The 25114-nt window shown below is 43.0% G+C and overlaps 2 long non-coding RNA genes across 3 annotated transcripts in view; one reads left to right on the top strand and one right to left on the bottom strand.

Moving 5' to 3' along the window:
* The window catches only part of LOC100545666, a 101037-nt gene that overhangs the window by 26686 nt on the left and 49237 nt on the right, over positions 1-25114 (bottom strand). The window lies entirely within an intron of this gene.
* LOC109366182 lies at positions 1431-9320 on the top strand. 2 transcript variants are annotated; one of them, XR_002112323.2, is made up of 3 exons: positions 1432-1717; positions 3904-4816; positions 5048-9320. It is a non-coding gene; the product is annotated as an uncharacterized LOC109366182 (long non-coding RNA). The 2 variants fall into 2 exon arrangements; XR_002112322.2 differs by having other exon boundaries at positions 1431-4816.

The following is a 25114-nucleotide window of genomic DNA, read 5'->3' as shown; positions in this document are numbered from 1 at the left end:
CTGAGAGAAAACTGAGTGCTTGATTCTACACATCTTCCTGCTGATGGGAAGGTCTGTGCTTTTCTTCCTCTTTCCTTGCCTTGTAAAACCACTTTGGATCTAGGAAGCTCCACCTCATGCTTTCCTGAAGGACCAACCTCAAGCTCTTGAAGGCCCAGGCTCTTGGCTACTGTGTGAACCAGGCCAAATGGACCTGGGAAATCTGCAGGCTTCATCTACAGGAGAAAACAATCCACTGCAGGCCTGAAACTTGGGCTGTATCGCTGTATCCAAACAACTCCTCCTCTTCCCAGACGGAGCCCCACAGCCCGTGCCTGTTCCTGAGCTGTGCCTGGGCACTGGCAGAGGATAAGGCAATGCTGGAAGGAAAGGCCCCAGCCACCAGCACAGACAACTGCAGGACAGTGCCTAAGCCTGTGACCAGGCACCATTCAGTTAGTCTACATCCCCTTAGAAAGAGCTATCTACCCCATCAGCATAAGCTGAAGTAGGGATAGAAGGCATGTAGGCAGCCTCTTTTGCATATCCATTTCTGACCCTTTGGAGATAGAAAGCATGTTGTATGGAGCTTATGTGGTCATCCCAGGCCTGGCCCTAAAATCCTGCAGAAGCTTCCTCTTCTCATCCAGCCTGTTCCTCCTGTGACCTCCCATTGCCCTGTGATGGCCGGGCAGGGGTTTCCTCTGAAGAAGAGGCACACAGTGCAAGGAAGGCTGGTTGCTGATTTTCTGCAGCTGAGGATCTGGCCTGAGGCACTTCTCTTGAACTTTTTTTGTCTGAACGCATCTATTGGTAGCCACATGGTTGACTGGGGATATTTTTGTACGTCTGGGATATACAGATGTCTGATGGTTGTCTGTCTATCGAATGGATTTGATAATTACTACTGCCTCCAGGAAACTGATGCTGCTGAGAGTGTCTGTCAGAAGGTCCGAACATAGCCTGCTGACATCCTGGCACAGTTTCATAAAGAAGTCAGTGTCTGAAATAGAAATACATTTTCCATATACTCGAAATATACCAGGGGCTTGGTGACAAGTTGTAATTAATCCACTTCCTGGCGTGATGCGTTTTGAGGTCATTCTGGTGCATGATATATTAAATTCTGAACTCGGTTCATACTGTTATTTTTAACGGAAATTACATTCATTGTGTCCAAATCAATGATCTGTAGGCATTCCCTGCAAAGCTGAAAGAACCTTTGGTTTGCATTTCTGGTGTGCTTTTCACCATTCACTCTGTAACAATAATTTCACCACATGCATCATTCTGGAATCTGTGGGACACAGTGATGCATTTTAAAAGGTGGCAGCAAAACTGTTTTCTAGCTATTCAGCTAGAAGTCATTTGCTGCAAAATCTGCAAGATTTTGCAAGACTGCAAAATCAAAGTCCACAGTATCATGTCATTGACCTCTTGACGGCAGCACAAATATGAACACTGTCTGCACACACTCTGCTCTTGTTCTGAAAGAAAGGAGGACAAGAGGGAGGGAGAAAGAGACGCTGCTACTGATAATCCCAGAGTCATTTTGGAGTTGTGGTACTTACATCCTGGACAGACTGAATTTAATCCAGTCTAGGAGAGAAGGATTTGATCCTAACTTTAAAAGTACAATTACCTGACTGCTCAGCTACAGATATTTAAGTCTTTTCTAAGCTACATTTCACCTGAAGATCATCTTAGTTGCATGGGCCTAACAATGTGAACACCAAAGGTATGTGCGTTAGTTGTGCATGCAAATCCCCTGCAGCTTTTTTCGTTATTGTGCTGTAACCTGATGCCACATCGAGAATGCAGCGCCTGGAGCACCCCACACAGCCCTGCCACAGCTCACAGCAGTTTCCTTGCTCACAGGGCACCTTTTGGGCTTGGAAAGCAGTCTGGTTTTAAATGTTACTGTTGCTAGGGAGCTCTTGTTAACATTTTACCAAAGGCTGTTCATTCCAGAGAACCAGACTGCTCAATACTCATTCTGAATTCCTAATAATCTTTCCGTACTTTGTTGTTGCTGTTGATTGTTTCTAAGTGACAATACAAGCTGGATTTTTATTTATTTATTTATTTGTTTGTTTGTTTGTTGTACTGCAAAAAATAGAGCAAAATCTTGTTCTTGGCTAAAATCGGTTGCTGAGTCTACTCAAACAGGTAAATGCTTCCATCTCCTGGCAGGTCACAGTTTATTTTCATTGGATCCTGTGTGGTTTGGGAGGTGCCAAATAGGTGCAAGTTAGTAGCATCTGTGGCTAGGTAGTTCTGGCAGCAGAGGTGAGGGTAGCTTGCTGGATGAAGGAGAAGGATAGCAGGCCTCCAGATGATGCTGGTGAGCAGAGACACACATGTTGTCTGGGCATTAACATGCCCTGGGTAAACAGAAGCTTGATTTGCAGCTGAACATAATCCACCTTCACAAGATCAGGTATTATAACAGCACCAGACCTCTAATGGCAGCTGCAAGATCATTTTAACAGTAGCAGCAGTGTGGCCTGATGCTCCAGATTTTTACATGTATGAAAGCTACTGATGGTGGGGAGCGAGGCTCTGTTAGCGGGCAGCAGGATGCTCCAGGCATCCACTGTCCCCATGTCCTCTAACCAGTGACTCCCAAGCCCAATCTCAAGCAAGACTATCCTGAGAGGGAAGCTGGGTAGCCTAGAGTGCATCCAGGAGGAGTTCTACATCAGCCCCCAAAATACCAGAAGTTGCTGTGAGTCCACTGTTCTTTCTGGAAAACCCCCATGGCCAACAAGGAGGCCACTGGTGAAGGAGGGACAGCATTGAGAGGAGAGGTGAGAAAACCAGAATACAAACTGGGACAGTGTGTGAACACCTAGCAGTTTCTGGAAATCTCTGGCTGATAGGAAACAGTGCTGGGCTCTTTTTGGTTGGGTTGCACGGGAGGAAAAGGAAAGATCACAATGGATGGATGGGGAGATAAAAAGGGACAAGGAAAAGTGGTAAGAAGGAAGAGGACCAACACACAACATTTTCCCAACTTGCGTACAGGTAAGAATGAGTGTCTATGCTGCTCTGTAAATGCAAAGCACAAAAAGGAAGCATATGGAAATCTTTTGTTCGTATTTCTTTTTGGCCACCAGCATGAACTGTACTGTCACATTTCGGCTTCTCTTATGCTCTTAAAAGCATGCATATTAGTGACATGTTTGGTTTTGTGTTTTTTTTCTGTGAGCAATTGGAAAATTTGGTTAGAAGGATTGCTGGGTAATTAATGGGGTTTTCTAGAGTTTAAACTCAGAACCAGGCTTCATCTTCTCAGATCATGGAAAAGCAGGGAAAAATAGGAAGGTCCCTGGACTCCCCATCTTGGGGAGCAGAATGATTATACCCATACGTGCAAGCAGAAAAGCAACCTGCTGCTCAGGGTTGATGGCAGCAGGATCCGCAGGAGCTCGTGCTCTTCCTGAAGAAGAGCTCAAACCATCTCTCAGCATAGCAATCTGTGTAGAAACAGATCTGTTTCAGCTTTGCGGTTAGACTGCTCTGGCAGTGCGACAGCCGGGACATTCACTCTTTGTTATACAAGCACTTCAAAAGGGTGGGGGACAGTGATGGGATAAGGAGTTGCCCATGCCTCTTTCATCACCTCTCCGGAATGTGTGCCTTCAGGGCTAATTTAGATGTATTTACGTTTATAAATGTGTGGCCTCTTCAGCCATATTTTTTAACTTTAATTCCTGTCTGCCCTTGCTGGCACATGCCCTTGGCAATTTGTGGCTGTTTTGCTCATTCGGCATTGTATAATTGTCCTTTATTACTAAATCAATATTTTTTTAATGGTTAAACACAGAGCTCATGAAAGTGATATAGTCTAGCTCCATTTTGCTTAGCAAATACTTGTTTTTTTAAATTATTTTTTTATTTTTGCTTCTTTTTCTCAAAAAGACAATGTTTTGCTAACTGTAAATTGGTTTGCAAGCCTCAAACTGATGATTTCATGAGTCTTCCAGATGCACCGCCACAGTTCCAGAAAGCTTCCTGACTGACAAGAAAACCAGGACTTCTGTGAGATCTCCACATCAGGATACTATTAATAAATGTTCTGTACCTTAGAAGGAACCCCCCAATATCACGCACGCTCCATATGGTTTCCTGCTCAGCACTGTGGTGGTGCTCTCCCTCTCCTTATTCCTAAGTGTCCTGAGGCCCGATGACACTTGGGCTGCGGTTGGTTGAACCATCCCTTGTGGAGGAGGTACACAAGATCTCAATACCCAGCCCCAGCCATGACTTAATACATGAAGACATGCTCATCCCATGACATCTGAAGACATGTCCACACTCATCCCATGACAAGATGATGTTTGTGCTTAGACCAACTGGCAAGAGATAAAATGGAAGAACAGGATCTATGTGTCCCTGAAGACAGAGCACAGAGGAAAGAAGGTTGTGGTTCTCTGCCAAAGATAAAGGTCTTCATAAAACAGGATGTAGGGTAACTTGGCACTATTGATCATTTTATTAGGAAGGATCCAGCCCATGAGTTTTAATTTCATGAATCCTTTCACATAAAATAGTTGGCCCATTTACATTTTTGAACCTTCACATATAGCACTGCCCTTTAAGACCCAAGAGTGTACTTCCCCTGGCTGTCTCAGCCATGCTGCACCCCATTACAGGGGTCCGATTGGCACAGAGTAATAGACAGAGGAAAGTAAATTTAGTTCCTGACGACAGGACTAATTCCAATCTGAGCTTTTTGGTACCTACACTCAACTCCATGCAAAACCATTTGGGAAGTGCCTGGACACCACATTGACAAACATGTTCACCTATCTCCTCATCAGTATTACTTGTGGTGAGTTTCTTTTTTTCCAAATGCATCTGCTTTAATAATCCGTGCTTCTTTAGAAGTGGAAATCTAACACATTACCAGGAGAGACCTGTGATGCTGTCTTAAGGGGTCATACAGCTATTATACCTTGGCTCAACATGGATATTCTTACAAAAAGATTATGTAATAAATGAGATAATCAAAAAAGAACATTGAAATACATAATCTCATCTCTGAATATCCCTTCTTTTGCAGATCCCGCAGTGATTTTCACACCAGAAGTGATTTGGGAACCTGAAAAAAGGATCTGCATCACTTTGCACTGAAATGCAGCCATTTCTGGAATGAGATCTGTCTTAACAGCACAAGACAATCTTACATACAGTTAGGACACAAGGTAAAGACTGCCATATCCAGTTAAGCACAGGGAAGGAAGGATGTAATTACACAGATTGGAATTTGCCCAGAACACCAGGGTCAAAACCTCGACTCTTTTGAAAAGAGCCATGGGAACTCTAATAATCACAAGTGGTCAGGGCCTTGGTTTTACATCTCATCTGAAAAACAACACCTCTAATGATGCGATTTTCTTGAGTACCATGTAAAGGCATTCATTCAAAGTGAATAAGAAAGAAAAGTGCATCCTACTGCAGCAGCTAGGTATCCTTGGAGGTATTCATTTTGTTTCCAGTAGGCCTATTTAATCTGTTAGCTCAGGGGACATATACATGCCCCTTTACAACACTGGTGTTGTGACAGAACAGGGCAATGTCACAAGACAGAACTCAGTTTGTGATGATTTATCAGCAATTCAGATCACTTCCCCACTGTTTTCACAACAGCAAGGCTCATCCCATGACCATTCCATCACATGACTCATGTTGTCTCCAATGTGGATCACAATGACTTTTTAATCTACGAGTGGCTACTAAACAAAAAGACAACTCTCTATTGCGACGTTGGTGATCTACTGCATTCTTCATGACTTAAGGACACAAAGACATCACTGACTAAGAAAACATTTTAAAAGTCACCACCACCAGGGTTTTGCCAGTTTCATTTGTGAGGATAAGCATCATCACTTTACATCTGTTTTACTGAGGAAAAAAACAGTACTTAGCAGAGAGGACAGGCTAGCAGCTCATGCATGGGTAGACACTAACACTAAGCAAAGCTCAGCCAGGATACCGTAACTCAGACATACGTTAAACATCTCAGATTAGAAATTACGTCCATATCTGTTCTTCCACACCTGCATGTATCTCTTCAGAAGCTCATGAGCTGTCTTGTTGCTGGACTACATACTGCAGACAGCCCTGAGACTAGGAGGAATTAAATCCTGCTATGCTGTAGACTGAAAAAAATACTACAGTTGGTATTTCCAAGTTGACCAGTAAATATTCATCCAGCTTCTCACCCTGTTCCTGTCTTCCCATGGTACTGTACAGCTCTTGAGAAACAAACAACAAACCCAGCAAGGAAAGCGGAAAGATTCTGGGGCAACAAGGCCTTCCTGCAATATTTATAGTATCAGAGAAATTTACTGTCCCTGTACTGAGTGCTGCACTGCTGATCCCCCACATGCTCAAAGTACTGACAAAAGATGGGCTGTGAGGAAAAGAGCTCCAAACAGGTGAAACATTTCAGTACAGAACATGTCAGTGTCAAAAATACCTGAAGGAAGGCTTCTTGGAACTGATCTTGACTTCTACCACATTCCCCATTTTTTAAATATGAATGAAAAGATGGCAAGAGTTTGTCACCTCCATTCAAATGCCACCTGTAAGAAGGAATGCCCTACTGAGTACACTTCTACACAATCTGTAGCAGATCTGTGCTTGCGATGGACTTCCAACAGCCCATTCTGCACAGGAGGTCACATCAGATAACCACAGGGTCCCATCTGGCTTTAGCATCTGCGAATCAAGGATCAGATACTTCCGCCACTAGTATAACAAGCAAGAGCTAGTCTGTCTTGTAGAATGACTGCCAAGAGGGTTTCTTTTTCACAAGCATTTCCTTACACTTCAGGAACATACGTGCATGTACTGCAGAGAAATTAAATAATAAATTATCATCAAGGAAAGTTAGGGAGTTGACATAGAAACCACTAAGACCAGCTGCACATAACTAGAAATCTCAAGTTTATTTGAACAACCTCAGGAAACAAACTCAACTGGGTTCATAGCATGAGTAGGAGGAACTGCATGTGGGAGAGCACAGGACAGCTGTACTGGAAATAGATCCTGGAGATTCCACAGGCACTATATAGGCCTTTCAGCCATAATGTTATTTGTAATACAGGAACATGCAGCACTGTCTCTTCAAAACAAATGTAAAACCAGCTGTCAGTCCTTATTTTAGGTAGGTACAGGAGACAACGTGACATATGTAACGCCCTAGGTGGTTTACAGTCATACAAGGTATGATCGACGCTACATGATCTACATGAAGGGAAGATTAAAAAAGTTGATAGTTCATCTCCTTTTTACAAAATCAGGACCAAAATTCTGTGATTTTTGTCTGTCTATAACCAAGCAGCACAGACTGCCATGTTTTCAAAGTAAAATCTAGTTAACAGAAGCATACATACGTTTGCTCCTGGTCTTCCGTTAGAAGCTCAAATGTATATTTGTCGATTTTCCCAGCCATATACAAGTATTAATTACCTTGTTACGTGGGCAATTTTTATTTATTTAATAATTCAATGGTTAATTATTCCCTATTATTTGCTTGTGCCCTTAGAAGCAACTCACAGCTAAATATCTTCTTGTATTCCCTTTGCAACATCAAAGTTTCTGTAAAAAGACTTTATATCTTAACAACACGCAGTGCCCACAGCATTATTAAAACCTTCTCTTTCTTGTTGCTTTATTCACTTTACTATTCTCTCATTGTTTTATTTTAATTGCTGGAGCTTGATACCATACTAATTTTCCTCAGTAAGTTCATAATATCAATTTCCCTGAAGGTCAGAAACAATACATCAGGAAATACCACCTGCTATTCAGGGATATCACAGGAAATTTGCATTTCCACTTTGTAAAGTGTTATTATTTTGGACTGACAAGCCACATTATTTCATTATCACAAAATGTTAGGATGCCTGAAAGCTATAAGGAGAGAGAAAGAAAAGGAATCAGTGTCTTGGCTGGCCTCCCGCTAGCATTTTCATGGTCATTAACAATCAGAGTGAGAAGACAAACAACTTGCTGCTGAAAGATAGGCATGCTTTACACACAGTTCTCGCTGTCACTTCAGCGCAAGTATGGGAGCAATGAGGCCCCTTCCTGGGCTCATTCAACCACATTCAAGGCTGATTTAAAGATCAGGAGGAGGAGAAATAGCAATGTTTAATATTTAAACAAAAAAATGTTTAATTTTTAAACATTTATGTTCTTTTATGATTGTTAAATCAATATTAATATAGAATGTAAACCATTTTACGGCCTCCACACAGGACTCCCCTGTGCTCCTTTCCCAAGCTGCCTGTTTTTGAGGAAGGTAGACGCTACCAGTGGGAGGTTCAAAAATGATGGTCTCAATAAATAACCCCAGACAAAAACCCGCAGCCCTGCTGCAGACACACTGCCGGACAACTTCAGTGAGAGTTCTGCCTGAGTAAAAACATCAGGTTTTGGTCCATTACCTTCCAATGAACAGAAACTGTTTATTTGTGGTTGGAGGTGCTTCCTCCTGTCTAAGCTTTCAGCTGTCCAGGCTGAGCTGAAGAGGTTCAGCCAAAGGGGTTTCCCACTATCTCAGGTTGTAAGTGTGCTCCAGAGGACTCCCACATTACCCTCTTGCATCTGTATGACCACCCTTGCCTTCAGTGACCAGGAACAGCTGCCACAGATGAGATGCCTTGACGGTGACTGAACTGAAAAAGCAATCACCAGTGCTAGCCTCCACTGCATGCTAAAACCTTTCCTAAAAAACCCTTATAACCTGTAGACAAAAATCAGGACAGTGAAGAAAAACAAGAGTAGAGAGAACAGCCAGCAGTGCCCACTGTTAGCTGAGTTTGTTGCAGTGAGAACTTCCAAAAAGCTGCCAGTAAGCATTTGTGTGCAAACCCCCTGCCAATCTGCAGAGTTCTGCTCACATACAGCTGCTGGCTCTGCTCATTCACTTTCTCACACAGCCGAGCCTCGTTCACTCATCCAGAACAAGGTGCCATGTCCTCTCCTCTGTCCCTGTGCCCTTCAGTGAGTGCCCAGAGAGGGGCTGCAGCTTCCTCCTCACATCCCCCCAGGATCCTTGAAGGGTTTTATGGGGAGGAAATGGCTTTGACATGTATTTTACTGATGTTTTGAGGCATATGGTCTGAATGCTCTGAATGCCGTGGAAGATTACTGTCACATGTCCTAACCCACTGCCTATCTGTTGACATAGTATCACCTTTCCTATATTGCTGGATACCATTTTCCCATCAGCATAGCTCCAAACACAGGGATTATAGCCAGGACACAAAATCAAACAATCCATATATGCTTAATAAAATAAATATCAATCAGCTTTTTATACATTTCTCCTGTAAAGGCATTTTCCTTATTTTAGATCAAATGCTTCCTTGGGATTCATGTGAATTTCTAGTTAACAGCTCCATGAATAATTAACACACAAAAAAATAAGACACAGCACATAGAAAATCATACTGATTTCTGTTTTTAAATTTCCAACTGTGCTCGTGCCATGTTTTGAGTACAGCACAATTTCTGAACGGATGCAAACAAAGCAAGATCTGCCTGAATGCATCAGGCCCCTTCCCACATACTTAGCATAGCTGCAGGTCAATGGAGCCAGACCAATTTACGCTGCTCACCAGTTGGCTGGAGGTTCACAGGAGTGTCAGATCTCTAGGCATCTCCTCCTTTCCCTCATTCTCAAACTTGTGAATGGGTTAATGCCACGATCTCAGAGTGCTGCTGAACTCTGCTGTGACTCTGCTTTGAGTGTTTGGATTCAGTTCAGGTCAGGCGAAAACAAGCCAAGAAATGCACACGCACCTTTGCCACCTCCCCCCACTTGCACACACTGATGGAGAGCAAATACCAGCCTTTACAGGAGAGCTGGCTACTAATACGATAGTTTGAAGTTGAGAGTACATTTTGGAATTTTCCACAAAGACAGAATTTTCTGAAGTACTTTAAACCTTCAGATTTGTCCGCTCCACTTATACAAGTAATGAGTAGCGATGTGCTTCAGAGCCAAACAGCAGCCATTTGGGGTTGTGCACGCAGGACAAAATCAATGCCTGGCAGCTGCAAATGAGGCAGGTTTCACTCTGGCAATGCTGGCTTGTGTCATATGAAAGGACGCACTTTGCTATGGAGAGCTCCAAGAGGAACCCACATGTAGAGCCCAGCCAAGCCCCTCACTGCAGTAAAACACTAGGATCTCTGCCTGGCTCTCAATATTATGCCGAGTTCATATGAGACTTCTATTGTTACAATACCGGAAAATTTCCCATACAATTCAAAATACATGTAAATGATGACTCTTGTAACAGCTTAATTACTGCCCTGAGTTTATCTAAAGTCATCAGATGCCTATGAAAGCTATTCTCATGAATACACACCCCATTCCAGTGCATTTGAGCAGCCATGCTCAAAACACCATAAAACAACCCCTGCCACCTAATCTCCTGAAATCTCCTTTGGTCATTTCATGTTCCTGGAGTTACCAGAGCATGCAGTTGCAGCAGCTACACAGTTTCTAACAGAGAAGTTTCAAACTCGAATAAAGGCATGGCATGTGAAAAACAAATTGCGGCAAGTTTTTTGGTGCTAAACATGATGGTGATGTCCCATCTATGCTGCTTGTCAGAGCTCTCCTTTAGCAGTCACAGGCCAAAGGCAACCAAGCTTAAAATCCTCTTGTTCCCCCATCAGGAATTCAGCATATGACTTGCCAGAATCAGAGGCTAGTGCCTTTTCCAGGCAGCTATGATAATAATGATATAGGGCAGTGATATAATCCAGATGAGGGATTAACAGATGACTTTAATTTCCAGGACTGCTAGGCCAACACCTTTCACAAGCACCAAATTCACCTGACAAAGATTTTTTTTAAAAGAGAGACCAGGAGTAGTGTCAGTGTCTGCAAAACAGACTGGAAACGCTGACAGTGGGTTTGTAACTACAGACAGCCATGGAGCTCTCGAGTGACTCTAGTGGATGTCACGGAATAAACATGTCCACTGAAACTGCCTAAAAATCCTCCGCTCTCTGGCCCCCAAAGAAATCATAGTCATGGAATGGTTTAGGTCTGAAGGGACCTTCAAGATCATCCAGTTCCAACCCCCTGCCATGGGCAGGGCTGCCACCCACTCTACCAGGTTGCCCAAAGACCCATCTCTCCAGGGATGGGGCTTCCATAGCTTCTCTGGGACAGCCTATACCAGTGCCTGATTGCACTCTGCATAAAGTATTTCTACCTAACATCTAACCTAAATCTCCCCTCTTTCATTTAAACTAACATTCTTCCTTATTCTATCCCCTCAAAGCAGTCAGACAGCAAGAACAAGCAGGGATCAGAGATGGTCATGTATTCCAGCACAGTGTCTGGGTACTACTGCATCACCATGCTTTCTACAGCCTCAAACCATCCAAAGGCACAGAGAATCCTGTGAGGACTGTAAAGGTGTCAGTGTGGCCAGGATCTGTCTGAGAGTCGTTGACTTACATCAATTTATCAAGAGCAACTAGAGGAGCTGAAGGAGAATGGGCAGAAATGAAAATGTGTGTTAGCTCCATTAGCTATCTACATCCAAACTCCGGTGTTTGAGAGCATCTGATAACCATTAAAGGCCCATAAACCAGACAGAACCTTCCCTTGTGGGCTTCCTTTGTTAATAGACGTCTATGAGGAGACTGCTTCCATCCTTTTCTCATACTGGCTACTATATACAAAACATGAGATTAACAAACCCATGATCTAACCTTGTTTTGTATACATACCTTTTAAAGGGAGATGCCTACATGACATTTTCAGAACGCTAACAACTGCTTTTCCCTCTTGATCAAATCTTAAAATAAAATCCCCTTGCTGACGAGATGGGGAATTAAGATATATTATAATATATATATAATATAAGATATATTTTCACATGTGGACAGCCATGTGTCGTTTTACTGCCCAGTTCCCTAATTCTGTTGTATATAAAAACAGTAAAGAAAATTACTGTGTATAAAATATTTTTCTGTTTTAGTGAAAGAAATGTAAAATATGTTCCAATGCAGCCAAAATCCCATTTTTGTCTTATTCTAACTAAACCATGGCCAAGACAATTTCCTTCAAATTTTAAGCATAAGAGAAATGTTCCTGGATCTCAGCTGGGAGCCTGTGCACTAGTTTTCAATCTGGAGAGAACTTTTATGGCCATGTTATAATATTACTCATGAACAAATATTATAATGGAAGCATTGACAGGACCTGCACTGAAATGATACCAGCAAGGACCTCTGTAACAAATTCAGTGAACATCTAATAGAAACCGTGATTTCATCACATGCCAACCAACATTATGCTCAGAAGTAAATCAAGCTAGCACAGACTGGCTTCTGCCCATGCTTGAAGACTTCCATCCTCAAATCCTTCCCACAGAGCTGCAAGTTTTACACGCTGATGCACCTTCCTTAAATCAACACAAATCACCAACCCTAGACCAGATTGTGCTTCAGTCACCCTCATTTAAATCCAGAATAATTTGCTGGAATGTGAGTCCTCAGCATCCTCTCTGAGGTTACACAGATGTGACCATGGCTCAGTAGCTGTTAAAAAGATTAAACAAAATTAGCAGTCTTGCACAACAAAATATTTGGATATTAACTAGAGTTAAAAATCAAACTTTAGTTTGCTTCCTGCCCATCGGACATGCTACACTGAACATCCTTTTTACATTCCACAGGTAATAAAACTTGCAGTAAATGAGCCTGGTCTTAACACAAGTCTGTACTGATGCCAGGCAAAGCAATCTCTTTCATGTGTGCTTCTTTGAAAGCACCGAGGCTGCAAGGCATAGGGGTCCAGGAAAAGACGCCACTTTATAGGCTCACTGATAACCTGATGGAGCTGATAATGCAATTATTGCTCACCAGGAGCTGACATGTTGAGCAGATTTTCACTGGTGGCAGGGAAATGTCAGAAACGAGCGGGGAAAGCAAAGCCAGTACAACTCACAGGATGTGAACTTGTTTCCTACACAAGCAAATAAAACAAATCCTCCTCCAAAGGATGTGCCAGTAACCTGGACTCGGTATGGCAGAGATCCAGTGAAGATTATTATAGTAGAATTCAACACCCACAAATAGGGCAAAAAATCTTTCAGGCCACAGCATAGTTAGCTATTTAATATATGGGGCCTGACACTCTGTTAGCCTACTACTGGCATCCCCTTCCCATGGGAAGCTGGAGCCTGCCTGGCTTGGCCATTGGCATTCCCCATGGCACAGCTTCCCAGCCTCTGAGGACAAAACTGGGCAGGCTGGCTCAGATCAACCATTTAATCCAGCTGAACTGATCTGGCCAATGTTGCCTGAGGCAGAATAGGAAGCAGTATTAGGAAGCAGAGCAGGGCAAGGTCAATAACCTCTGGCCGAGAGCAGTGACCTCTTTCACCAGCGTAGCTGGACCTTGAAGGGGACAGTTCCTACAGCCAAATATCATGGTAATAGTAATATTATAACATGGCTCCTCCCATGGCAGCGGGCGGCCAGGCTGATTCGCTCTCTTTCCCATACCAACTTCACCCTCTTTGTATTGCTCAGGGGACTGCTCCCATCTCAAGAGAACACAGCTCTCAATTTTGCATTCAGATCATTTTTCCTGCTACAGCAATGTGAACAGTCTCCATGTAAGTTAAAACTGAGTTAAACACTGGACTGAGGCACAATGTAGGGCTCACACTAACAACCCCCAAGCCACTAGAGGACACCAATTGGACCAGAAGGTGTCATTGTCGTCACCTAGTCCAACCTCCTGCACAGCAAAAGTCATTTTGCCCAGGAATTCTTGCATCAGTATCAACGTTGAAGTGCTGCGTATCTTTCAGAAAAACATCCAGTTGTGATTTAGGACTGTAAGTCTTGAAGAATTCACCACATCCCCTAAGCAAGCTGCTCCTATGATCAATTGCCTTAATTCTTCAAAATGTATACCTCATGTGCATGTGGGATCTGAAAATGTAAAGGATTAGCAAGCCAAGTTCTGTACTTGTGCTCTGGCATTAGCGAAGAATTGACCTCATATCAGGTTTATGAGGTTATTATAATTCCATATAAAAGACTATACTATCTTTCTGAAAGATCTCATACAGACTTTAGCACTGATTAGAAGCATTTTCCCCATTTTGTGAGAACTTTGCAGACTGTGTTTCCATCCAAAGACTAAACCAGACTTGACAAGTCTCCTAAGTGTTGCACAAGGTGTATGACCACTACAGTGGTAGTGGTACCATGGTCTTCACTGGCCCCCAGACAGACTTACTTGCCAAGCAGCTGGGGCTGAGAAGTTGGATCCTGAAGCTAAGAGAGAAAATGGTGCTATCAATCAAAAAGCACATTCTTCTTTCCAGCTACAGCTCTTGTTCCTCCATATGAACCAAGACAGATGACATACTGCTGTCACACAACCCAATCGGCAGTGTCTGCCTTGTAATCTGACAAATGTAATGCTAAGGACAGGGAACTGAAAGCTGCATGACCTAACAGTTGGTATTCCGAGCACTGAAGAGGAAGAACAATTAGAAGTCCATTGAAAATAAAAGTATAACAAAGATTCATGAAATAAAACCACAAAGAATCAACAGAAATTTCTGACTGCAGATACAGGCGTTCTCTTCTGGCCTTTAATGCTTTTCTTAATCAGTTTGATTCATATCTTAAACAGAAAAACTTTTCATTTAGAAAATGCTGGGACAGGAAATGCAGCCTTTTTTGGTTTTAACTGGAATGGGAAAATCACTGAAACGAACCTTTCCTCCTGGGAATCTTTGATTAAACAACTTAATGTTTCTGGATGAATAAAAATATCCTCCAAAAATTACAAACCATTGCCAGTAAACTCTTACCTGTGCTCAACCACACACTCAAATTTTGTGCATCTCAAATTTTGCTGCAGTTGCAATCACAGCCCTGGGTGTAACAGAGAGAGGATGAATCTCCTCACACTCAGTTCATATTGCTCTTAAACTCCAATCTAGCAATGGATAGGAAATGGGAGCTGATGCAGTGAACTTAGGGTAGCAGTGGGACACAGCTACTCACAGCCCATTTGTGCAGCAGTCATGGGCAAAAGGGATGCAATGAGCAGCAAGAGATATCCCGTTTTTAGATGAGTAAGTGTTGCGTGTCTTTTGTTAGCTTAGATTAAAGGCCAAAACATGCACTTGTGTATGCTGTCACCTGTATCACATGAAGGTGTGCTACTAGCAATTTCATCCTGCTAGCATTACCAGGAACTTGGGAGACAATTATCACTGTGCTCTTTCCATAAGCCAGAAGGTTTTCTCCAACGCCAATCTTATCTCCTGCACAGAATACATGTTCTACTTCAAGGTTTATTTCAACTGGAGGAATCAGATCACCTAAAAGGTACGGACAAGACCCTCAGCAGATCCTCATCTGCTGGTTCTCCGCATCCAGCATAGGCAGAAGCCTCCTTTCAGAGAAGTGACTGATGGGCACACGGAGGCACAGCTTTTCCCTTGCTCATGTTGGTATTTCCCACGCTTAATGGGAAGGGCAGCATTTTCTTTGGGTAGCTACAGTTTTCAAATGGTTATTTGGACACATTTTCCATTAAATGTATGGGAAATAGATCTGTACAAAACCTAAGCTTGTTGCTTGTTACTGTGACCTCCAGGGTGACCCCTTTGGGACTCTCCCCTGGTCTCCAAGTGAACACAAGGAGGACTTCACCTTCAATCATTGTTAGATGTGACCTCATGGCTATATTTCTCTCCTTTAGTTTAGCTGCAGGCCTAAGTTTTAAAGTTCAGCACTATGAAAAAACAGATTATTAGACCCAATCAAGAATTAGACTTCAAAGACCTTTAGTTTGTCATCTGTAATTAGCATGCTCAATCACAATTAAGCCATGATTGGCATTTTATACTGCTAGTTCTTTGAGGACAGCAAAGCTCATTTTTACTGATATTCTTTGAGAAGAAGACTTCATTATTTAAATGTAATTCAATTTTCTACACCATTCAAGATATTCTCAGGAGATACGAAACATGTAATTTCAAACATAAAGCTGCTTTCACATTATTTCATTATCCCTGCGGTACTTTTGGCAGTGAATGTTTTGGAGAATGAATTCAAAAAGAGAACAAATATAAAATAAAGTTGTCAGTGCACTGATTGGGATTATGACTACACATCCTTTAATCATGTGTCCCACTCAAACCATGCATCTCTGAGTCCACATGGCCCAGGACTGAATCTCCCACTGTGGACATTAAACATGGTAATACATTTAATTAATTCTCTAAAATGCATGAAGGTCCCTGCATATCATACTGATGGGTGCCAAGTAAGTGTTTTTAGTTATAGCAACTGCTAATAAAACATTGCGTGCTCCAGGTTTGGAAGATAATCCAGAATAGCTGAAGGGCTCTAGGGCCTTGAGGTCATTCATATCTCGTATCTTCTTACAGCTAAGGAAACTGGACTGAACTGCAATGATGCAAAGCAGCCAGTGCCTTAACTCCTCTCCGTATTCTCCCAACCCTCAGTTTCCAGGAGAGCTAACAGGTGTGGTTCCTTCATAAGCACAGTATTTCATAGCTAGTGAAATAAGCCCAAGACATTCTGGCTGTGGCGTGACCAAGACAACTTGGTCCCACCATGGTGTCCATTACGTTCAGGCCAGCCAGCCTGGTTAACTTACCCTGCACCATTGCCACTTTCACCTCTTATTTTTCCCTTAATTTATCAGAAATATAGCTTCTCATTGTTATTTGTACACATTCATTTACTTTTCAACTGGATCATCAGGATTCATTGCAGGACCATCAGGATTCCATTTCTGCTCATGTCAGCTCAGACAGCCAATTTTCTGTTAACCAGTCAGAATGGTCCTGCCTCGTCTGATACCTTTGCAATGAGACGAAGATGGATAAATGGACAAAGGAAGGAAGATTAAACTGTATGCTTTTCAAGCCCCTATGAGTTTTTGCCTAAAGATCTACAACTGGGACTAGTTACAGTAAATCTCTTGTTTTCTCCAAGCTGAATAATCCTAACAGGTACTTAAGGCACCTCGAGCTCTTGTCTGAAAAGCTCGGAGAGTTCTCCAGAGACCCCCCAAAAATATAGGTAGTGGACTGTCACGGCTTCATGTGTTGCACCTACTGATGTAATTCTTATGAGTCTAAAAGATCTCCTTAACATACTTACAGTACATCCAGTTTTCTCCTCATGTTGTTCAGCAGTTTGGAAGTGTGAAAAGTTACGTGCAACAGATGGGAGATGACATGCTCATTTCCCTTCTACGTGTTTCCTCCCTCTTTTAATTTTGGAGAGGAAAATTCCAGCAAAAAGTCTTTCTGTGGAAAAAGATTGCTTGGCCTTAGGGAGTTCTGGAACAAAATTTTTTTTTTACCTAACTGATTCACTATCAGATTCAAAAATAGCTGAATCAATAGCTTAAGTAGTAAACGTGGAAAGGAATTGGTTTGAAACTGCCAGTTGGAAATTCAGTGGTTTGGGAACCCCAGAATTTCAAAATGAATGCTTTTTAAAAGAAAATCCTGCAAGTTTGTTTTCTAGAAGGATGCACGCTGCTCACCCAAACTGTTTATGTGATGCTTCATCAGAAGATCTGTGAGATGTTAGATGAAAGGAGTGGCAGGTCTCACTGTTGGAGGTTTCTGCAGGGAACAGCCTGCTCCCTTGTGATCCTGCCGGATGGTTCCAGCTCCCTCGGACTTCAGTTAGGTAAGGTGCTTTGGAGCTCAACCATACTCTCCCTACACAATGTCTCAGATAGTTCATCTGAACCTTCCCTCAGGCCAAGAAAACACTTCTGTATGTTTGCAACTCTGAGCTCAAAAACTGTTAGAGCATCATGGAGTTTATATTTTATTGGGTCCCATTAACACACAAAGACAAGTAGAAACAACTTCAAAGAAAAGATGCACTTCTGTCCTATCTTTAGCTGATGAGCTTATTTTTTGTAAATAAAACTATTTGTGTATTACTTCTGTGAGCTTGCAACACTGCCCTTCACAATGTATCCATAGTACTTACAAACTCACTAGAGAGAAAAAAACTGCAAATGTGTGGTCCAAAACACTATGAAATCACAATTAACAATGGAGTTTGAAAGCAGTGGTAACTTTGTCTTTTATTTTGATGCCAAGGTGAGTCCCTCCTTATCTTCTCCTTTCTCTCTTCCCTTGAACACCACTTACTGACTGATGGGAAGGAATCACAGAACCTGCATCCATGTGAGAGGAACACAGGAGTCAGGAGCTGTTGACATCTCTGCTCTGATGGTGTGTGAGACCTCTTGGAGAAACCAGAGAGCTGTTAAAGCTCAGCAGTTGGTACAAGTGTACATGATATCCTGGGGCATGGGCACAGAGTGCACAAGACTTGCCACTAAAAATGGTCACCAAACAAAACGCGAACGTATGTTCATAAAAATAAGGAAAGCATGATGAATAAACCAAAAGGAAATGGAGAAGGGAGGGAAAGGAGAAGGAGAGAAAAAGAACCACATTGCCCTAGGAGAGCCTTTGTGATTCCTCCAGTAACCTTGCTCTGTTTTGTTTATCATGAAAAGATCCCATTAATGCTTCAGCCCCATCAAACAGCAGACCAAGTCCATGAATGGCACCTATCAGAGCCCAGGGTAAATCCAATGATTAGAAGGAATTTGCCAAAGGGCCTTTGTAGCTGAGAAAAATGCCTACTCCAGAGAGGAATGCAGAAAATTCCTGGGAGGACAGGCCCTCCTTTGTTGGCAGGCAGTGGTATTCTGGAGCAAATAAAGGCACACAAAAAATGGGATCTCAGATGCAAAGAACATTTGAAGAAAACGTTCAAAGACCTCCTTGAAACATTCACACCTCCCCCCTTTCTTGACTGTACTAATTCTGTTTAAGATGAACGGACAGACTATACTCAAAACACCACTATTTTAGGATGACATAATAGAAATGTCTCTCTACAGCAACAGCTTTACTTCATTTTTCTACTGTTTTTTTCCCAATTAAAACTTCTGTTGACATAAGCTTTTAGCGGCCAAATTCTCAGCCAGTGCAAATTGCAACAGATCCATTGAAATAAAAGGATATCCACTGGCTTAGAGCAACATGCAGCTTAACCTCAGATTTAGAACTTAATATAAAAGAAATACACACAAACAACAGAATGGAACTACAGTTGGTGAAGAATCTAAGTTGATGCCACAACTCTGATTCACCCCAGTTTGTTAATGTATCTGCAAAATGATTATGTATCATCTACAAGCTATGCAGCAACAACAGAGGCTGTACTGCAGAATGAAGGATTTGCCTGGCTACGCTCACGTCCAGAGAATAAACACATCCAGCCAGAAATTCAATTTAAAGATTGGACAAGACAAGCTGTCGCTTAGCAACTGAAAGAGACACGGCATGTGATTGTTGACTTATTTCAGACTTGCACGGTTGATGTTCTTTTACTCCTTTTAAGTTCATTCATAAGAAACATATTTAAACTAGGAAGGATGCGTGGAGGCCCAAAGAACTCAGCCAAATAGCAGCAAAATTATTTGAAAGCTGCAGATTGTTATGTAATATTTGTTCATACTTGCTTATATGATCTGTCAACTACATTACAGCAATATCAATGTATTTAAAATAGTTTTTGTATTAAAATAGCCTCGAATTATACCAAACACACAGAGGCACTGTTCTATCTGTCACAAGCAAGGCTCTAATCTCACTTACATCAGTGTAAATCCAGCGTATTTCCAACAATTTCACTGAACACCAGAGAAAGTGAGGTCAGAATTTGGCCCTATGCCTCCTTCAGTCTGTTTTCCTCCAGAGAAAACAAAACCTTTTTTTGTTATTTCGTTGGTGTGAAAAATCAGATACAGATTTTATGGCTGATTTAGAAGCCCTTATCTGCTTCTGAAATCTTGAATTGCATAAACTGCATGTAATCCTCACATAAACACATTCAGCAAACACTATTTCCTCCTCCTCTCCTCATTTCCTATAGTCTGAACAATCCTAATGCCTTTTTTCTTCACAATGTACACTTAAACACAATACATTTCCTCACAAACATTGTTACTGACTTTTATTTTATGTTTTACATTAAAGAATTTGCAGAGATTATAAAGAAGTGAAACAACTGTCATGTAGTTCCAGTTAGGCTCTGCGAATGTCTAAGAGTACATACTATGTGTGCATCTGAAAGCTAATAAAATGCTTATTTGCAAGTCTTGAGACTGATACTCCAGCATTTTTCAAAATTAGGTTGAATTGTTAGCAAAAATGCAGTCGAAAAGCAACTGAAGGCATCTACTAATAGCCAGATTCTGCCTTCTTTTGGATATTCCTTATCTAGTTTAGTAGGGTTTGTTCTAGCCTCCCTTAGTGTCTGTGTGAGCTCTGCCTCTGAGTGCAAGACTTGAGACAGTATCTCTGTCGGCAGCAAAGGCAAAGCTGGAGTCTCTCCATTCATTCATACCAGCTGATTTTCTTCAATGGGATTCCTCCCAGAGCAGCATAGCAGGCTGCTCCTGTAGGTGAGAGGCTCTGACAAGGGGCCTCTCGCCAAAAATGGCATTAGAGCAGACAGGCTGTGAGGGCCACGCCACTCACAACCCACCTTGAAGCACGTTAACAGGGGCACTAGGTGAAGCAATAGATTTAAAGATTCCTTTAAAACTCCTCCAGCAAAGACATAAAAACACCTATAGTTTCGCTTAAGCACAGTGGAAACTGCAGATATCCATCACTTTCCAGGATCAGACGATCAAACACAGTTAGCTATAGTAAAGGAAAATAAGTATGCTGAGAGATAGTAACTAAATTCCCTCCAAAAGGGGCACAGGTCTTTCCAGCATCATTCTTTAAGTGCCATCAGCTGCATAAATCTTAGAAACATCTTCTGCAAAGTATCAACTAAGAAAAACTGGTCATGGGAGAAATATGCAAAGCCTGCAAAACACACGTGTGCGCATTACCCTCTTCATATAACCTTGATTTATCGAGCCTCTGCTTGGCAGATGGCTGATCTCAAAGCTAGAGATCTGTTTGTTTGTTTTTCACCATATAGACCATAGCTGCTCTAGATGTAATTCACTAACATGGGACAGTGAAGTAAATGGCTGTCATGAGCCCTGCCTGTCACGGAGCTGCATGAAGCCCTGGGCTCTCCTCCCAGGCAGAGGTTCTACCATCTCACACGTGCTTCTCTCACTAGCTGTTTTTGGAGCTGCCTTCAAAAACTTCCGTGAGCTACACGCTAATTTACTCACAGCTCTGCACCGTCACAGTCTTGCCCCAGGGACAAGTTCCTGCTCCACCACAGACTTCCTCTGTGTCTTAGGGAAGACGCACACACCCAGGCATTTAAAGATATTTTAGGAACCTGAATGCACAGACAGCTGTTTGCAATAACATGTCAGACCCAAAACTGTGCTAATCCCAAAATAGACACCTTGGCCGCTCAGACACCCAGCTAGGCCAGCAGCATGGCCTCCGGCATGACAGCCACCCAGGGCAGCGGTGACGTGAAACCTCCCTGAATGAGATGGCAGAGGGTGAATCACAGCCAGCACAGAGGGCAACGCCCCGTGATTCCTCCTGTGAGGACAAAATAAAGGCTAGCTGTTTATAGAGGGGATTCGGTTCAGGAGATTTTGAACTCCCCTTTCAATCCAAGGCAGTTATTTACCATTGCAAACAATCACTAAGCCCTAAGTCATCAAATCCCACAGGGAAACAAGAGAGAACTGATTGCCCTAGATTGAGAGTCCTGCACAGATGAAGGGAAGCAGAAAAGCAGCCCTGAGGCATTTCTGCATCCTGTGATATCTGAATTTGGGTTCTCTGATTTATGCTGGCTGCCCACAGCCCCATGACAGCCTCAGGCACGCGGGAGACCTGCTTCTGCCCAGTGACCAGCTGCCTAAACAAAAGACATGCTTGTCCAATAGACACAGGAAGAAGGAACATTTACAAAGGACGAAGAAAGGGTCAATGTGTAATTACCTCCTTCTAGTTACCACTTAGTATTGCTGCCTTCTGGTTCTTGATTCAGACTTAAAATTACCGCTATCTAGTGGTGCCAAACCTGTACAACGGCAGAACGAGAACTGCGGTTTATCAGAGCAGCTTCCTGACGGCACTCTTCAGAGCACGGAAGATGATGGCACTCCTCCCAAAACTCTTCTGGAAATTCTGAAGGCCTTACTCTAAGAATCAGATTGTCCTTCCTGTAGTTCTCATGGAACAGGAAAAGGCAATGAAAGAGTATCTGTTTGCAGGACAGCCTGACAGAGCCGAACCTCACCTCTGCCCGGCTTTGGCCTGGCTTCCGCCCAGACTTGGTGGCCCCACACAGCCCAGGCATCACTGCTGAAGCTGGGATGCGTATTGGGGAAGATACACTGCTCGGGACCTGCCCCAGGGCTCATGGCGTATGAATGTGCCTACACAGGAGTGGGTCCTGTTCCCAAAATGAAATCTGGAGGGCATTAATTTATTGTATCTAAGTTTGAGGCCTAAAATAATTGTTACCAGCATTCATGTTTCTCTATGCACTTTGGAAGCTCTACCTAGCTGAAACTGGCTGTTTTTTCCCCCCCAAGAAAGCACTAGCGACCTTATTTTCAAACACTCTCTGTAAAAATAATGAGAGATGTAGGCACAGATTTACTGCCTTTTCATAGCATAACAGAAGTGAACCTAGCATAAAGTGAACTGGTGAAGAGAGGGCAGAGGCAGCTCTGAACACAAAAGGACTTGCTATATTTCTTAAAGGTTCTCCTGTGCTAACAGCAATTATAAAGTCCAGCTGTAATTCCACCCCACATTCATATAGGACCTTGTCTCACCTTCAACAGGAAATAAGGACTGAGCTAGTGGAGCTGAGTATAATAGAAGTCTGTGGCTGCAGAGCACTGTGGCCATCAATATAAATCTGTCACAAACACATTCGGTGAGGAAGAGGAACTTCCATGCGCCATGGCCTCTGTGTTTTCTGATGCTGACACAGATTTATGGCACACAGGAAGCAACAGGCCTCTGGGCCTTGTGAGTGTGCTGGAACATACAGCCTCGGCTCTGCAGCTGACCCACACATCTATGGCTGCCTTCCTGTCCCACAGGAGAGCTAGGTCAAAAGGAGGCTGATGGGAAGCACTTGTTACATCGGGTATTCAAGACAAAGGGAGAGGCGGAAACTTCCAGCTGAGCTTGTTGCACCATCTCTGAACTGCCACCTGCACTGCCAATGGCGTATGCTGCTCCATTCATTCATATGTCCTACATGAACAGGACACACATGTGACCCAGGGCTAAGGAACCACTCGGTGCCAGGACAAGCAGAAGAACCAGGCCAACTAGGCCACCGTGTGTCCTGCACGACTTTCTTTGCCTTCCAGCAAGCTTCTGACCTCTGACTGAATAAAGCACCCTATCTGGGAGGCAGCTGCATCAAGTGACTGAAATAAGGTGATTACTCTTCTGAATTATGGTATCTTAAGAATGTTTTTACATAGAGGGAACTACAAATGAAAGCAGTTTTGAACAAATTAAAAAACAGCTCAGTGTCACTATTAATTAATTAAAAACAATTTTCCCAAGTCAGCCTAATAGAAGGCTTCCTACATGCAACCAGTAACTGATTAAGTGAGTGACTCAAGCATTAAAATCACAGTCAGGCATATTTTCTTCATCCTGGAAGGCCAAGTTCAATATTTTTCCTATGAGGCATGCCTTACTATAAAAAGAATGTGATGCTTGAACGTGAGTGTCTCTGCTCTCGGTGCTGGCACCCGATGCTTTCCCTAGCCCTCCTGCCGCATTGCGAGAGTACAGTATGAATCACAATCATGTGGCTTACCTCCCTGCCAAATTCTTCTCTTCTGCTACCACTGCAAGTTCCTCCCAGACCTCTGCCAGCAGCATCTGTCCCCCAGCCAAGGCTGCCGAGGCCAGCATCAGCGGGAAGCAGGGCTGGCTCCCTCCTTGTTCTGTGAGGTGGAGGAGGTTAGGAAATGGTGACCACAGGGCTAGCTAAGCGGGTGGTGGTGTTGGTTGGGACACAGAAAAGGAGTGTGTGGGAGGCTGAAATGGAGACAGAGAGAGGGGAAAGGGCATACGTAGGGCTGGCTGGGTGTTGCAGCCCGCAGAGCGCTGCAAGGCAGCTGACCTCCCCATCCATCCTCCCTCTTACTCTCCATTCGTACGAAAACACCCTTCATCACTCTGTCCTATACAGATGGATCAGGACAGTGCTGCTCTCAGCACTACATATTTCTTAGGTGACAAAGACCCCTGCACAACAAAGCTATGAGCTTTCTCCAAAGGCTGCAGCATCAGGGACTCACTCTGTGGTGGACAAGTGGGCAGCAGCACAAAAGATGCCTGGACACCAGCCCTGAGCCAGACCAGTCCATAAATATGGACCTCCCATAAAGTTTGCTACTTCAGTAGTGGGGAGAAATGAGAAGATTTGTGCTCTTCTATAGAGTCTGTGCTACTGGCACTGATTTTATGCAGAAGGCACTCAGAGATTGTAGTGCTGGATGACGATACAAGATCTTGAAATAGGGTTTGAAGTGCAGCACTGCAGGCCATCATCGCCTGAATCCACCAGCTAGCTGCCATCGAGTATCTACAGTATGAAGAACACTGTGAGTTCCCAAGTCAAAACAAAATAAAGGAAAATCCATGAGCTCCTGAATGCAGTACTGCAGGAGAATGGTTTCAGAGAAAAGAATCCTGCCTTTCAGATGCTTTTCAAATAACACGCTGGTGTTATTTACCATACAAAAAATACCGTCCCTCCTGAAGAAAATACTTTCACAAGAAGAACTGCTGTGACAACTCAGACAACTGTCAGCAGACAGACAAGCAAGACTGGAGAGTCGGTCTGGAAAATTGTAAAAGGATCATTCTTTAAGACACAATTGCAAGCATTTCTAACTGGCTTTAGATTACTAGCCTACTTGAAAAGACTGAAAAAAGATTAATGTTTGGCCACTGGAAAAGCTTTTCTAATCATGGATGTTTGTTTTTCAGGTAGAGAAAAGGTTACAGTCAGATAATACTGGACTAGCTTTACTTTTTTTTTTTTTTACTTT

The sequence above is a fragment of the Meleagris gallopavo genome, chromosome 1 (genome assembly GCF_000146605.3).
Source record: "Meleagris gallopavo isolate NT-WF06-2002-E0010 breed Aviagen turkey brand Nicholas breeding stock chromosome 1, Turkey_5.1, whole genome shotgun sequence".
Lineage (NCBI taxonomy): Eukaryota > Metazoa > Chordata > Aves > Galliformes > Phasianidae > Meleagris > Meleagris gallopavo.
This window is presented reverse-complemented; position numbering and strand designations above follow the sequence as displayed.